Here is an 11,084-nt window from a genome sequence, read left to right as displayed (position 1 = left end):
TACTCGTTGCACTGGTAGTAATGTGGCGTATACGTAATGAGGTCGTAAACCTGAAGTCGTCAGAATTCTGGTTTTGCCGGCCCAAGGTCACGCTGCAGCCGCGCGCGCCGCCGCCGCCGCCGCCGCGTCAGTCACGCCTCGGCCGCTCCCCGTGCGCCATGTTGCCCTCCGTGCTGCTGTTGCTGCCGCTGCTGGGCGCCGCCCAGGCGCTGAAGTGCTACACGTGTATGAGCAAGGCGCCAATCGCGGGCATCTCCCTGGCGGCTGATATCACCCACGTGCTGGAGACGTTCCCCTCGTGCGAGCAGTTCAACAAGAACGACGAGCGGTTCATGCGGACGTGCCAGCCGGGAGACCGTGGCTGTCTCTTCGTCACCGACCCGGCGGACCCCCAGAACGCCTTGCGCTCCTGCTTCCCGTTGGCGCGCGACAGTTGCAAGGACAAGGCGTGCTACTGCTCCACGGATCTGTGTAACGCGGCGGCTGCCGTCTGGCCGCCGGCGCTGCTACTGGTCGCCGCGCTGGTCCTGCTGCTGGGTCAGTGAACTGTGTGGCGGCCAGGACTGCGCGGTCACACTGGTGCGCTGGCCCGCTAGTCCACTTGTCCGCTGGTCCGTTGGTCTGCTGGTCCACTGGTCTGCTGGTCTGCTGGTCCACCGGTCCGCTGGTCCGTTGGTCTGCTGGTCTGCTGGGCCGGGCTCTTCAGCCGCACCACTCCGCTGACACGCCGCGCCGCGCCCTGCTGGCCAGCGGCCGGTTCCGTTGGCTGAAGTAGTCCTGCTGGTCAGCTGAGCTCCGCTGATGCTCTGCTGGTCAGTAGGGACCGGCGGCGGTCGGGCGGCACCAGACCAGCGCTGCCAGTGCGGTGAGCGGCAGCGCCTGCCCGGCCGTCAGCATGAGGGGCGTTGGAGTCAGCAGTGACAGTGAAGCCTCTTCATACCGGCGGCAGTGTAACAGCGTTAAACGACACGCCCTTGGTTGTGGTGGTACTGATGCAACTGTTCCTGAGATGGCGTGAAGAGAAAGGCAGAAGCAAATGCGCTAGACATGCTACGCTTGTTCTGGTGTAGTGACTGAGCTTTGCTTACATGGTTGTACGGTGGACGTTGCTTTTACAGTGGTGCAGTGGACTTCGCTTCGCTTACGCCACGTCCTCTCTGGCCGATAAATACCTCTGATCGCATGCGAGAGCTAGGTTTCAACGTTAACACCGCGCTCGGGATTTATAATTGCCTAATATTTAGTGTTTAGTTTCGGCGTTTTTGGTGCACGCTTCTATGTATGCACACAGCTTGGGTCCGTGTAGCTGGCCATTTTACTTTTCTACAGTGGAGCTTGGTCAGCAGTTTTCGTTGCGTTTCGTGTCAGTGTTTCATTGGAAGCAAGACAAATAACATTATTTTTGTTTCGGAAAGTTCACGGCACGTCATCCTGCAGTAGATGTGAGACGAGATACTACACAGCTTACATCTAGGGGTGCTCGCAGGCGTTCACAATGACAGCTTGCGTGAATTAAAAAAAAAACGCAGTGAAAACCGAGCTTAGCGCGCTGCGAGCGCGCAATTTGTTACGTCATAAAAACAACGCATTTTATCGACCTTATATTTAGAGCACATGCAATTTTCAACTGTTAACATTCTATCAAATGCAAGAATGTCGTAAATGTGACAAACGTCATACTTGGAGCAAACGGAGGGGGGGGGGGGTTGCGGCCTACTATGTGCATACGCCACTGCCTCCACGGCGCAAGCTCTGTACCCCAACACACCGTGCATGAGCGTTGGTCGGACCTGCCAGCCGGAGACGAAACCGATTCCACATATGGCACGGCGACAGAGCACAGCACCGCATCCGAACTTCATACTGACGGGCCATGACAGTGTGCAGCAAGAGAGGATTGCCCGACGCCGTCGCCAGCTGTCTCCATTGTCTGGGTTCAGGGCGAGCTAACATCTGTTCTTGGCTCGCTGCCAGCTGACCTCACTCGCCCACGACAGCACGGACCGCCGGCCCGCAATTGGTCACAATTGAGAGATCGGGCCAAGTCAAGTCGCCCCCCCCCCCCCCCTACCCCCGGACTTGTTCAGAGCCGAGGCGGCTCCCGTCTGGCTGAGTCACGGTCTGTTCGTCGGTCTTCGGCTGCTCCGACGCTGGAGGCCCACGCAACCATCCGGTGACGGGCGTGCCAGGAGGCTTAGCCTAGTCTTGGTCCGTGTGCACCAAAGCCGCGTTAAGTCTCTCCGAATGTCTTGGTGTAACGCAGGCGGCCCATTCCGTCCAGGGACCTGATGCACCAGGCAGTGCTCGTTGCAGTCGGGCTCAGCCGTGGTACACTGCCCGTCGTACCGGACATTGCTCGTTGCTGTCGGGCTCAGCCGTGGTACACTGCTTGTCGTACCGGACAGTGCCCGTCGCAGTCGGGCTCGGCCGCGGCTGGCGCTTGCTCCCACGCAATGCACAGATTTTTGCGGGCTACAGCCGAGTTCAAGGCCGGGTGTTCACATCTGGTACAAGCATCAGCCCGGGGTGCGCCCGTGCCGGGCCACCGCAGCACTGGCGGGCCGCCGCTGGGCGCGGAACAGGGAGCGAAGGCCGAGCTGGAACCGGTTGTCAACGGCGATGCATTTCTCCACGTGTGTCAGCTTGTTCGGCTCGGTACGATGTGTCAGTGAGTATGCAATGCACTTTACGAACAAGATCATGGCGTACGCAGCGTCTTTCATAGAGGATGGAGTAGTTCAGCCGCCGCTTGCACACTTGGGACCGGACCGGACTGGACCGGACCGGACCGGACCGGACCGGACCGGACCGGACCGGATCAGACCGGACCCGGTCGGACCGGACCCGACGCTACCCGACCCGACCGGACAGGACAGGACAGGACCGGACCGGACCGGACCGGACCGGACCGAACCAAACCGAACCGAACCGAACCGAACCGAACCGAACCGGACCGGATCAGACCGGACCCGCCCGGGCCGGACCCGACGCGACCCGACCCGACCGGACAGCACCGGCCGATCGGACCGTCACGAGGCGCCACGAACGTCCCTCAAGAATAATGCTTTTGACTCGCGCGCACTTTTCCCGCAAACTGACAGGAAACTGTACTAAATTACAAGCATTTATGCAGCTAACTGGTACATGGCATACATCAAACGTAGCACACAAATCTAAATACCTCAACATCGCAGATCAACACAGCCATTTCTGCCCGCGAAATCCCGGATCACGTACAGCAGAAGCGTAAACAGAGAGTAAACAGAGAGTAAACAGAGAGTAAACAGAGAGTAAACAGAGAGTAGCACCGGCCGGACGAGCCCGACGATCAGGATGAAGTGCGCATTGTGGGAAACGGTATCTGCTGGTTACGCCACCGGACAAATGAAGACAGAATATCGACGCCTACAGCTCGCCTGATGTCTACTAAACAGCACTGCTTTAGTGAACTTCTGCCATTTATGTTCCTCCTACGGCGCGTGTCATACAGCTTCGCCTGGTGAAGACACATCCACCTGTTGGTGGCCACCAGAATCCTGATCAGCTCGGTGTGGTGGTTTTCCAAAACGTGCTGAGTTTCCAGGTGGTGGTATCCGAGATTTCACATGTCATCGTTACCGATGCGGCACACCACCGCACTCTCCAGCATCCATCAGGGCAGCCGCGTTCAGCTGCACCAAGCAGCGGCGAAGCTCCTCCTCAGCACTCAGGACCACCCCTTGGCTGCTCCTGCGGAAGAATTCATCAGTCCACCACGATTTTTCAGTCACAGACGGTGACATGTGGATGTGGGGTCGTCAGACACTTAAAGGGTCGCCAGCACTTCCTGGAAGGTGGCGCACCCACCTCTGTTCAGTGCCCCTGGGAGGACGAACACGATGACATAGCAAACTGCATTGACGACCACGAAGGACAGCCCAGCCGGAAGTCATGATCGTCCAGCATATCCAGCACCTTAATGCTGTCAGTGTCACACGTGCCGTCGGTGCCCCGCTGACTGGGACTGTGACTCACAGCCAGTATGGATGTGGGATCCACCCTCGTGATGTTTTTTTGTGCTGTGCTGTGGTAGTCATCAAATAGTTTAAGATCGCAGCACCGAGTCTTCATATGATCCAAAATCAAAGCATCCAACTCCCACAATATTCAACATGCGTCCAATTCCGCGTCGATTGGGGGCATTTATAGCATCCAAGCGCGCAGCGCCCAAAGTCGTAGCATCATGATCATATTTCATATTTTAAAACGGTATAACATATTTTATAACGGCATCACATAGATCAAAGTTCATAGCATCCAGCGATCACGGCGCTCAAATCAGTCTTGCTTTCTGCCGCCAGATGCCACAGCAATGCCAGATTTCCCTCTTGTGTCAAGATATGACACAGCCAACCTGGCATTCCAAAGATGATCAAGTGATAGGTACAGCGGAACGTGGTTACTATGAATTGCCTTGAGTTCCCGGCGGCTGTGTCCGGCCTGAGCGCGGCGGCCCACGGGAGCTCGCCGACGAACTCTGCTCATGCGCGCCGGGCGGTACCGCGGCCGTAGGCGCGGTGGCCGGGGCGGGCTCGGCCGGGATCGCTACGCACGGGAGGGGGGGGGGGGGAGGGCTCACCCGCCGCCGCCGCCGCCGCCGACGGCCTTGGCTTCGTGCCGAATCATGTTGGCGTGCGGGTGAGGCTGGCGGCACCGTCGAGAGCTGCATGTCGAAGTGCAAGGACCTCATCTTCAAACGCCTCGGTGTGTGAGAGAGGCGGTACGGTGACGTCGCGGCGCCCCTCCGGCACCGCCCCAGGTGCGGCGGCTGCGGCGGCTGGCGGCTGGCGGGTATCGCCTCGCCCGGCTCCCTGTGATGGCCGTCGGTAGTGGCCGGCCGGCTGGTGTGACGGGGCGGTGCGCGCCCGTCGGTGAGATCGAGCCGATCTGGAGGGCACTCGCTGCAGCTGGCGGCTGAGACTTGCAGACGCTCAGGGGCGGATCCAGGGAAAGGGAGGAGGGTGGGCCGGTTCAAGGACTGTCCCCTGGGCCCATAGCCGGCCGAACAGATGCAGCTTTTTAACATAAAAGCAGCAAAATTGGGATGGGCGGCTGCCGCGGCTCGCGCCGAGTGGACGACCACCGCGGTCCGCGCCGAGCCGCGGAATCTGGCCAGCGGCCTCTGGGCCTCGTTGGGAGCGAGGCAGCCGCGGCTCCACGCCACTGGCCAGCAACGGGCGGCGCGGTCTCAGGACCCGCTTGTTCCGCCAGCCAATGCGGCCACTTGACACCTTCACGAGATACATCCGTCGCTGTCCCACGCCGGCGATGCGCCGATGCAGTGCAAGCGGCTGGTCTCCGTGTTCTGCACATCGATTCGGCAGCCGACGCGCAGTTCCAAGAGTGGGCGCGACGAGGCGTCGTGACGGCACCCGTAGATCAGTAGCTCTGGCGCCACACTCATCAGCGGCGCGCTGGCACTCGGGTGCGTAGCCCCGTGGTGGGTCGGCACGTCTGACCGCAGCGGGTGGCCGAACAGCGTCTGGGTCGGTGACCTGCCGCCGGTGACCTGGCGCCGGTAACCTGCCGCCGGTAACCTGCCGCCGGTGACCTGCCGCCGGTGACCTGCCGCCGGTGACCTGCCGCCGGTGACCTGCCGTCGGTGATCTGCCGCCGGTGACCTGCCGTCGGTGATCTGCCGCCGGTGACCTGCCGCCGGCCGTGGCCTGCTGCGCAGTTCGTGCAGGCCTCGGTCGAATTGATTGTCGTCCAGCCGTCCACTCGCCGACGCAGCGACGATGATCATTGCCACCACTTTCATGGTGGCCTTGGCGTGTCCGTTGACCCTGGGGTACCGCGGCGACAGCGACTCGTGGCGCACTCCCCACTGGTCCAGGAACCGCCGGACCGATGAGGAGGCGAACTGCGGTCCGCTGTCCGTTCGCAACACGACGGGCACACTCGTCTGGGAGAACAGCTGTCGCAGCTGCTCCACCAGGTGGTCTGCTGAGGTCGTCCAGGGATGGCCCGTCACACACGGCCAGCCCGACCGCCAACGCCAACGTTCCACGTCAATGCGGAACGTCAACGTTCCACGTCAACGCGGAACGTCAGCGTTCCACGTCAACGCGGAACGTCCGGCCGGCGCCATGAAAAGAGTATGCCGATACAGACTCGAAGACGTGGTTCCAGGTGTCATCTTCTTACTACAGCGACTCGTTGCTGTGGCTGGCGGCGAGCTGTCTGCAGCTCTGGCACGGTAAGACGACGTTGCGGATGTCTCGGTCGATCCTCGGCCAGTACACGGAGAGTCGTGCGCGGCGCTTGGTCCTCTCCATGTCCCAGGGAGTGTCGTGGAGACGGGCGAGGACGTCCGCGACGTCCTCGCGACGACGAGACCGTCGACACCGTCAACCGCCAGCATAGCACGGACTCCCCAGTAACTCCGCCTCGTGTCGTTGCTCGGGGATCCACCATGATGACGTCACAGGGGGCTCGGTATTCGGGATCTCGGGCGGTGGCCGCTCGGACGAAGTCCAGAGTCGGTTTTTAGACTGTGCGATCCGAGTGCCATCTTCAGAAGTCGCGCTCCGAGCAGCGACCACGGCAGCGCGCGGAGCAGCACCTGGCAGCGCAGCAGTCGTGCAGCGCATCCGTCCCCTCCGCAAGTATAGAGGTTCGAAATGTCCACTAGCCAGTCTCAGCTCTTGTCTATCTTTGCCGTAGTACACACCGTTCGATGTTCAAATGTTCGTATTCACTGTCTTTGCACACACAATTACGTCTCTTCACAAAGTCGCTGTCTCTCCACCCACTGTCTTTCCCGTCTCAGCTCGCCAACACAAGAACGAAATGTCCCCACCGCTCGACAGTTCGCAGCGCACCTCCCCGCCTCAGCTCTCTCTCACCCCTGTCCCTGGGCGTGGCATGGCGCCGCCGCGCCGGGCGTCCCTCCGCCCGTCGCCTCCCCGGCGTCAGGTTTCAGTGGGGACGGGCTGGCGCCGGCTCTGCGACGGCCGCTGACCCCGTCCTGGACCGCACCACATGCACTGTGCTATACATGCATACACGCCTGCGTACATCACATCACATCTTCCGGCGCCCGGTCGCAGACGGAGAGTGCGACAAGGCGTCCGGGATGCGGTGCGAGGTGACCTTAAGCCAGACGGCAGTGAAGCTGGTGTTCAACATCTTCTCTCGCATCCGCTGAGCGACAAAGGTTGTCGATCTCAGACAGGCTCTTGAAATTCAAGATCGGGACGAGCGGTCAGTGATCCACGGCGAGGTTGAACTGTGGCAGGTCGGGAAAAAATATATGGCAATTGCAGAGGGTTCACAGGCAGGCCAGGCACTCCAGCTTCAGCACCGCGCATGGTGACTCAGTGCCTTTGAAGAAGCGGGAGCCACGCTGGACCAACTTTCATGCATCTCCGTGGCGTTGCTGCAGGACGAAACCCAAACTGTGGGTTCGTGCAGAGTTCGTCCGGAGTATTGGTACACAACCGCGGGCCAAAGAACGTCAGAACAGGCGGCGCCACCAACGCGCTTTTAACATCATAAAACGCCTCCTCGTGCTGCACGGTTCATCTCAAGACAGAGCGCTGCTTCAGCAGGTCTCGGACAGGCTGGGCCGCGCCGGTGATGTCCGCTGAGAAGCCAGCCAGCTGATGGCGATGTCCGCTGAGAAGCCAGTCAGCTGACTGGAGAGTCCCAAGACCGAGCGTCATGTCAGTCAAGTTCTCTGGACGCGGGAAATCCAAGAACATCTACAGCTTGCTGTCGTCGATCGTGTACCCCTGGTCCGAGATCCGATAGCCGCGGCAGTCCAGCAACTGGACCGAGCGAACTGAAGCTTTCGCGGATTGATCGTGATGCTTTTCTCCCGGCCTGAGAACTTGTCTGAACACGATGACCTTGCCTGAGAACGATCTCCTTGCCTGAGAACGATGACCGCGTGAGAGATATGGGCACGGTAGGCCGCGTCGTGCGCCAGCAGGTCGTCTACGGTCTTGACAGTCTTCGGGCTGTCGCCAAGAGCCGTGTCGCCGTGTCGGTTGTTCTCGTCTCCTGACGAGATGGGGCCCATCGGGTCGCGAGCAGCTTTATGCGGCCCCACTAAGTGGTGAAACAGGTAAGATCCCGCGGCTCTTCCGTGATCGGGGTCTGAAAGTTGCCCATGACGACGTCCAGGTTGGTCGGCCACCGCGCGTCTCCGTCGATGGACGTCACTGCGTCGTGGATCGGTCTGACGGGGTACGCAGGTCTCTTCGCGAACCTGTTGATGGCTGTCGTGTCCACGACTAGCCTGGCTCCTCCCTGGCAATAGATGATCGGCGCCATGGGGTGGCACCACTCTGTTGCATAATCTAACGGGGCCATGACGCCTATGGCTGTCATGTCGTCAAGCTGCCTCCTGATTTATGCTCTCCAGGAGTGCGGTATGGTCCTGGCAGCAGTGAGAGCCGTAGGCACTGCGTCATCTGTCAGCCCAGTTACCATGAGGCCGCCGGTCATCTCGCGGAGCGTCTCGTTGCCATCGAACACGCTCGAAAATGCTGTCTCAGGGCGGCTTCATGTTTCCGTTCTCCGACGACGGCGTCTGGAGGGCTAAAGTCGTGTCGTGTTCCTTGGCCACCCGGGCCGCGCTCTGCGCGCTGCGGGGATCAGCCGGTGGGCGACGCTGGCTGTCCGTGTTGCCGGGTACAGCCAGAAGGCGTCGCTGATTATCAGTCGATAGGTGACGCCAGTATGCCGCTGGCAGGCTGCGGGCGGACATGGCGATCGCTACTTCGGCCCGCGCGTGCATGGTCTGCATGGGACTGGTACTGCGTGTTGCCGGCATGAACCTGGGCCGGAAAGTTGGCAGGCAGAATCTGTAGACGCACGGTGTGACACCAGCTGAGCATGAACCCAGTGACCTGTTCTAGCACGTAGACGGTTGTGACAGTCTCGCAGTCACCCAGAGTAACCATGGCGCTGAAGTGACCGATACAGGTCAGGCGCGTGCGTCCAGCGGACGGGAATCTAGTCTCGTCACTCATGGAGCTCATTCAGCTCACCGTGACGCCCACGGACGCAGCCATCTCACTGCCCATCACCGTAGCCTCCGCCCCGGTGTCTGGCGTGCGTAACACGGCCGTGGAGCCCGCTGGATGAGTGATGCTCCACCTTCACTAGCAACGTGGGCCGCGCGGCCACCCAATCCACGTCAGCATCGACAACGATTCGCCACATCTCCGATCGTTCCCAGGCTGTGCTCGCTGGTGCCGCACCACCTCCGCGCCTTGCCTGAGGCGTGACCTCTACTCACCCCGGCTGGACGGCCGGTCGCCGGCCGCTTGGTCACGTGACCTGGCGCTCTGCCAGCCGCGGCCGCCGCCTCGGGCGACGCGAGAGGGCGGCTGAGCAGCGCGTGCCGTCGGGAAGTGAACGATATCACGGCCCCCATGGCACGAAACATACACGGCAGGACAGTGCACTCCGGCAGTGTGTCTAGACCGGCCGCAGAGTGGGTGGGAGTCACCTCGACAAGTACGAGCGGAATGGGGCGGATGCGCGACCCGCGATCAGCTGACGCTCGAGCCGCAGTAGTCGGATCGCCACGGACTGCAGTCCCGTTTGCACTCGCCGACTCACACGCGGCAAATGTCCACCACCTTCAGCAGAGGCTTCAGCGCTCCTCGTTGCGTGTGCCGACCACGATCCCGTCCTGGTTCTTAGACACGCGAGTGCAAGTCCCGTCGGTCCAGGATGAGACTGCGCTGACCATGCAGATGAGCTTCCATCGTGCCGATGGTGGCCGTCAGGTCGGCGTTCGGAGGGAGCTGGAGACTGCACCGCAGCTTCCGTGTCCACTCGTCGTCGAACAGCGGCATCAGGGCCGCCTCCCGCTCTGTGACGGGCAGCGTCTCCAGACGGGTCAGGAGCCTGAAGTCGATAGATTTCTGGTTGTCACGCGCCGAACTCCTTGAGAGACGCGGGCGGGGTCAGGTGTGGCGCCGACATGGCGCTCGACGGGGATCTCGCAGCTGACACCGCCGCGGCGGTGACAGCCTGAGCTGGCTGCCCGCTCTCGGCCGCGGCCGTGTCGCTCCGCGCGGCTGGCGGCCGCTCCTGACCGGCCAGCACCCGCTCCAGCATGGAGGTGAGCTATTTCTTCCGCTGCACCGCCTGCTCATGCTGCTGTACCATCAGTGCCACTGAGCGCTCGAGCTACTCGCCGCCACTCATCACTGACGCGAGCGATCCCGGAAGGTCGCACGTAGTTCACTGCATCTTAGAATCACCCCACAACCGATCATGTTTCTAGGCCGCGCCATGTCCTCTCCTCATCGGCTGGATCTTGGTTCGGCTCGTCTCGCACATGTGTCGTCTCGGCACGCCACGTCTATCATAACTCAATAGCGATAGATACGAGCAGGGGTCTGGTCTTGCCTGCGTCTGCGCCAATGTGCCGTGCCTGCGCCGGGGGGGAGGGGGGGGGGGGGTCCCCCGGCAGCGGGCGCCAGGAACCCCCCCCCCCCCGCCCCGGCGCGCCGGGCCACGAGTCAGCTGACGACCCGTTGGCTGACCTGACGGGTCCGTACCGGGAGACCCATATCGTGAGAGTATAGGGCATTGGACATGACGTCAGAGGACGTATGATGGACAGTCTTAGAAAAGGTGACTGAAACAGCATTGCCGGAGGAGTACGATTACATTCGTGTGATGCAAAAGCACATTAAGACCAATTTTAAGGAGTTCGTGCATAAGCGCAGCCATATTTCAGTCCAGTGAACAAAGTCTCATTCCAGTTAGTTACTAAAAGCCCCTTTTCTCATTCGCTTGTTTACGGATACTTGATTATCCTGACGTTGCTATGGTGGCGATATCGACGCATTCAGTGAAATTTCTTTGTTCACGGAAACAGTTCATTGAGTTTCTTCGTGGTCAAAGAACAGAGGTTTAAGAGCAAAAACACGTACCTGAACAACTAATTGAGAACCGTTAATTATCCCGTAGCAGTAAATAAGGATGATATTTTTCGATGACGGCTCATAGCCATTACGGTACGAGAACTTCGAAAATGACGTTCATTTTTTAAGACCATGTGACATTCAAGGTCA

Source organism: Pollicipes pollicipes, unplaced genomic scaffold, assembly GCF_011947565.3.
Source record: "Pollicipes pollicipes isolate AB1234 unplaced genomic scaffold, Ppol_2.1 Scaffold_6052;HRSCAF=7182_pilon_pilon_pilon, whole genome shotgun sequence".
NCBI classification, from domain to species: domain Eukaryota; kingdom Metazoa; phylum Arthropoda; class Thecostraca; order Pollicipedomorpha; family Pollicipedidae; genus Pollicipes; species Pollicipes pollicipes.
This window is presented reverse-complemented; position numbering follows the sequence as displayed.